The 6,185-nt window shown below is 45.6% G+C and overlaps 1 pseudogene; it reads right to left on the reverse strand.

Annotated features, from left to right (window-relative positions):
- Positions 1-207: 207 nt before the first annotated feature.
- LOC119272695 lies at positions 208-1,414 on the reverse strand (annotated as a pseudogene).
- Positions 1,415-6,185: the final 4,771 nt, after the last annotated feature.

The raw sequence follows: 6,185 nt of genomic DNA on the forward strand, positions 1-6,185 counted from the left end.
ATCAAACTGCAGTTCCACTAAAGGTGATCTAACATAGAATCTACCTGTTTCTTACTCTTAACCAGGCAAGGCATAATAACCATAATAACCATAATAACTAAACGAAAGACTAGACGGGAAACAAGAAGAATTACTTAGCAAATGCATAGCCTTCTTGTTGGACTGAAATCACTGTCCTTAGGAATTAAACGAAGATCTGCCGACGCCTTATGGAATCTGTTGCAAGGCCAGTTGAGAATCCGGGTTGTTGATGGTGTAGCTGGCGAGAAGGTGGATCATGGTGTAAGGACGGACAGCGACCAAAACAAATTTCTTGTCCTGCTTCACGAAATTTGCAGCTTCAGAGATCCTCTCTACTTTGTTATCCTTGATGTTGCACTTGCACATATGAGTGGATGAACCCAAATGTTGAGTGTAGTACACACAGTCTGGCTCAGTTCCTGGGAACTCATCAACATCGACGGAGAAGCACATGTGGTCACCGATGAAGATTGCATATCTGTCTGTGGTCTTCAGACGCTCGAGGTTACCTATCTCGGTGTCAAATTGGAAAGCAAAGAGAGCCAAGACTCCTTGTGGATTCAAGATCTTCATGATGATACATATATTCCCATGCAAATCCACTAGGAAACACTGCATGCCATACCCATGTCCAGGAAGATCAAGGGAGAAAACCTCGGTCACAGATGCCCATGCAAATCCACTAGGAAACACCGCATGTCGTACCCATGTCCAGGAAGATCAAGGGAGAAAACCTCGGTCACAGGAGAAAGATTAACCGGAAGAAATTTTCCTAAGCAAATAATCATCTCACGAACTATGGATGCTTCAGGAAAGCTTGCGTAGACACCACCCACGACCGCCTTTCGGAAGAAATCGTAAGCTGCTGGCTGCTTATGGTTGTATCTGACAAAACTTTCATTGTGAGGAGCTTCCGAGTAAGCCTTGCGAGATGAGTCGAAGAACACGGTGAGTGAGAGCGAAGAGCCGTGGGGGAAAAGGACATCAGCAATTCCCAGTTCCCACATCGGGGGGCACGGGCGACGCGAAACAGATCACGACGCCGGTAAGAGGGCTGAGGACACGAGCGGCGTGAGGAGCGGTCTTTTCTGCCAGAACGAAGTAGCTGTTGAGAGTGGTAGCCACGACGTGGTAATCGCTGAGCTGCGGAAGATTCTTGTGGAGGAAGCGACAGTGTCGGTGTTCAACAGGAGCAGATTCCCTTGGCTCTGAAAGACCTCGTCGAGGATGATCCACCGGCTCGGGTGAAAGCGGGGGTTGGAGGCGTCGCTCCTTGGATCGTCGGTGGCGGCGTGCCAGCCGGTGCAGACAGTGCGGTACTCCATGTACCAGTCGAGGTCGTTGTAGTCAAGGAAGGAGTGACGATGCGGCGGACGAGGTCGCCCGGAAGCATGGATCAGGGTGGACGCGGTCCGGTCCGGTCCGGGCTTTGACTGAGCCAGCCTTTGGACCGGACGCGGCCGGTTCGGTCCGGACCGGACCGAGGTGGCCAGCAATCCTATTTTCGAGGACCGGACCGAGAGGAGCAAAGCTCGGTCAGCCCGAGTGAACCGAATGGGACCGATGGTTGGGACTCTGTTTAGGCTGTTTTGTCGTATTTAGACTGTAGCTATCCCTGGGAGTGCTATATTAAGTTTTTTGGCCATTATTTAGCCAGTAGCTTCTCCTGGGAGTGCCCTGTTGCGCTTTTTGGTCACAATTTAGGTTGTCCAAATTTAGTGAGTGCTCTGTTTCTGTATAATGACTAGTATGGCACAACTAAATTTGGACAACGTTTTATTTGTATTTTGGACATCAGAACAATTGATTCTGAGAAGAACAATAGTACAAAAAATCACATCCACAAACATAAGGTCTTATCATCATTGAACGACACGATTACAAACTTGCAATGACAATTTCGAGTTCGTGTCAATTGACAAGTTCAACATAACACAAATGAGAGGTTCATCTCGAAAATTGCAATAACAATTCATAGTTCATGATTTGACAAATTCCAACATAACACAAATTCAAAAGTAGCCTTCACATGAGAAATACCACTTTGACATCCATCTCCAGAATAGTAAGATCAACATCCACATGACGAACATCTACAAGTAAGGTAAGCAACATTCACATAAATAATATTTGGTATCGTATGACAAGTGAAACATGTAGGAAGAATAGTTACCAATCGTTGATCTCCACCACAATTGGTAACTTGATGTTCTCAACATCATCCTCTTCATTCTCATCCCTCGGCTACAAGTGTGGAAGTTAAACAAATGCTCACATCACATACAACAAGACCAAAAAAGAAAGAACGAAAAGGTAAGGAAAAGATGGCAAACATACCACCAGATTCAAGTCAACATGAGCACCCTTGATATAACTTGCACCACAAACTAATGCTTCCACCATAACCGGTTTTAACGAACTCCTATAGTCATCTAATACAACACAAGTTGACAAACTAGTTTGAGGATGAGAAGTTGACAAGTTTATATCCAAAGTTAAATAGTACGAGTTGACATACCTAAAATCCGGTCGTGCTGAAGGTAGATTCTGAAGACACGGAGGTAGCCGGGATAGTAAGGAACCTCATGGCTATCTTGGCCATAATTGGGTACCTAGGAGCATTGTCTTTCCACCAACCAAGAAGATCAAGAGCCTTGTTGCTAGGGCAACCTCATACTCTAAGTAGTTCCTCAACTCACTCTTTGATATTCTTGTTGAACGGGACGATAAGAAGGACTCGTACCCAGCTTGAACCGGGATACTAGGAATGTTTGCAAAGGAAGATGAACTTTCTCCATTTCCAGCTTGCTTATCTTGAGCAACACATTTTTCATACAAGGTCGCCAACTCTTTCTCCATGATTTTTATCTCAGTCCTAAACCTCACACTTCCTTCTCCATATAGTTCTCCAAAGGCCCACTCTATGTAACTCATCTTGTACCTAGGATCAAAGATGATAGCATTGGAGTGAATTAGAAAGCATACAAGTAAAAACAACAAGCATATTAGTAAAAACATCAACCGTTGGAGTAAAAACAACAACCATATAAGTAAAAAACAACAATCATTGGAGTAAAAACAACAAGCATATGTACCATGGATTAAAGATGGTTGCGATCACCATGGAATTGTTCTTTTCTTCCCAATATCTGTCAAACTTCTCCAACAATGCTTCACCCATTTCCTTTTAGTGGTCACTATCACTAGTCATTGCATGTTTGATTGCAAGCTTGACGCCAACAATGTATTGGTGGAAGATGTTCGAAGTGGGATATAAACTTCTTGAAAATGCTTTTGTCACCTCAGCCAAACTCTCAATTAATAGAGAGATAAGCTCATACATGTCCCACTCTGCATTTGTCGGCGCCCAAGCATAGTTGGCATTGGAACCAACATGAGAGGTCAAGGCTTCCTTATATCCACGGACAGTGCTAATCATCTTATAGGTTGAACTCCACCTTGTTTTACAATCCAGGTGTAAATGGTTACCAACTTTGACACCCAAGCTTTTGCAAGTGGCAACAAAAGCATGGAGACGAGAAGGTGACCTCTTGAAGTACTTCACCATCTCTCTTAAGCTGTTTATCAAATTATCTAAGATCTCTGTCCCATCTTGCACGACCAAGTTGAGGATGTGTGCACAACACGAATATGAAAATATTGGCCTTCGAAGTCCTTACCTAGAAAAGACAAATTTTATATTAGCAAAAACAGCAAGCATGTGAGCAAAACCAGCAAGCATATGAGCACAAAGAGCTTATATATGAGCATAGCAACAAGCATATGAGCAAAAATAATAGCATGTGAGCAAAAACAGCAAGCATATGAGCACAAACATCAAACATATGAGCACAGAGAGCTTCTATATGAGCATAGCAACAAGCATATGAGAAAAAACATCAAGCATATGTGTAAAAACAGAAGGCATACAAGCATACCTCTCCGAAATAAGAACTTGGCCTTCAAAGCATCGATCGTACCATCATTGTTTGAAGGGTTGTCAAGTGTGATAGACATAATTTTGTTCTCAATATTCTTTCTGTCACACATGCATAGAGAGCATCCGCAATGACATTTCCAGAGTGAGGAGGATCCAACTCCATGAAAGCAAGCACACGGGTTTGTAAGTTCCAATTCCCATCTATATAGTGTGCAATCACACGCATGTAAGATAAGGTTTGGTTGCTTGTGCGCAAATCTGTAGTTAGACATATGGAGTTCACACCCTTTATGAGAGATTTAGGCACCTCTTTTTCGTTCTTGTAAACCCTCATGCACTCGGCTCGTATTGCCTTCCTTCCAATGGGTTTATAATTTGGATTCATGCACTTCATTAGAATGTTGAACCACTCATGTCCAACCATTCTAAATGAATACTCATGCACACATATCATCTTAGCAATAAGCTCCTTGACGATTCCTTTTGGTTCTACTGAATAGAGGGGTGCATTGTTGGGCCACTTGTTGGACCATTGATTTTGTGCAGTTCAAGAGTTGTTTGGATGGCATTCCTAGCCATCTTGCCCCTTAAACCTTCACATTTGAAAATATGCCTTCCAATAGTTGAGGTGCTGCCACCTTGTGTATACGCATACCTCTTTTTGGGACAATAATTACAAGCGGCCTTCAGCACCATCTCTCCGGGATGCTCCTGGCTCTTTGACCATGTGAAAATGGGCCGAAATATCAGATGACATCCTAACAGGAGCATTGGCTCTTGGCCTCTTGTTCTTGTTCTTTTTCCTTTCTCTTGCCTCCTCCTCACTAGAGACAACATGCACGAGTGATTCCTCGGACATAGTGTCACCTTCTAGTTCATCAGCTGATTCCTTATACCCTTCTGATGTATCATCATCCAACATATCAGCACTCACTTGTGGCGGGACTATAAACAGATTTTTCTCCTCATATTCCTCATCGTCCTTGTCCTTGTCCTCATTCATGTCCACGTCCTCATCCTCGTCCTCGTCGTCCTCCTTCTCCTCGTCATCTACCACCTAACACACATGAGGACACAAATAAGCAAACAACACATATATGGTTATATGGAAATATGGCTACATCAAGCATCAAGTAAAGCAATCATACAATAGTAGATGCATGAGGAAGCTCGGAGCAGGTTGCGGAGCCGGCGGTAGCGGCTTCCGCGGCACGCACGCCGGCACCGGTGCGGTCCGGGAGGTGCGGAGGAGGTGGAGGGTGTTTTTTTAACCTACAAATCAACTCTCCCGTTGGGGCATTGGGAAAGTCTTCGCCTTCCCATTCTGGACCTTAGGCTTCCTCTTCTTCCTCGGAACTGGCGGAGGCAGCGCCGAATCTTGCCTAATTAGGTAATTCACGATCTTCTCCTTTGCCTTCGCCTTCACATTCTACTTACCGGCACCCTTTCCCTTCTCATTCCCCTTCTCCTTCACCATTATCTACAGAAAATAGCACATAATATCTGCAGTCGGTACATCAATCAAGTGCAAATAATTCATCTTCTTCCTTTTGTAGCATAGAAAATCATCTAGTACTAGTGCAAATAAACATAATTATCTACTGAATCATCTCAGTTCGGCGAGGGTTACAGGTTAGAGACAGATTACCTCTTCCTCTTCATGGCGCTCGGTGAGGAACCAGGGAAGGACGGACCGACGGCGTGCTGGCCTTGCTGCCTCCCCGACGTACACGTGCTCCTCCAGCTCGGACTCAGATGAGATGGCGCCGCCGATGAAGGGAGAGGCCACGGGCAACGGCGTCGTCGCCTTAGGGATAGAAGAGAGGAGGAGGCGCTGCCTCTGTTTGTGAGGAGAGCCAGAAGGAATCGAGCGGGGAGGGGGAATGGAACGAGGGGAGGGGGGTTGCTCGGCTCAGGGGCTCGGTGCCTCGATCTATTGGACAGGTGATGGGCCTTGCGCCATCGGTCCGCTCGGTCGGCCCAGTTAAAGACCGGACCGGATAGAACTTTTTTCTGTCTCTTTTTTTGGGCTCGGACTGGCATATTTTTCCTATCAGGCCTGGACCGTATGGGCCGGTCCTAAATGGGCCACGAGCAGGCCGCAAAGCCCGCTCGCGCCGTCCAGGATGACCCGTGCAACACAACCACGTCGCCATGAATGGGCAGGGAGCTTGGGAGATGGGTCGACTTGCGGTGGTGGAAAACACGCAGGAGAAGTCTCCCA

This window comes from Triticum dicoccoides, chromosome 3A, assembly GCF_002162155.2.
Source record: "Triticum dicoccoides isolate Atlit2015 ecotype Zavitan chromosome 3A, WEW_v2.0, whole genome shotgun sequence".
NCBI lineage: Eukaryota > Viridiplantae > Streptophyta > Magnoliopsida > Poales > Poaceae > Triticum > Triticum dicoccoides.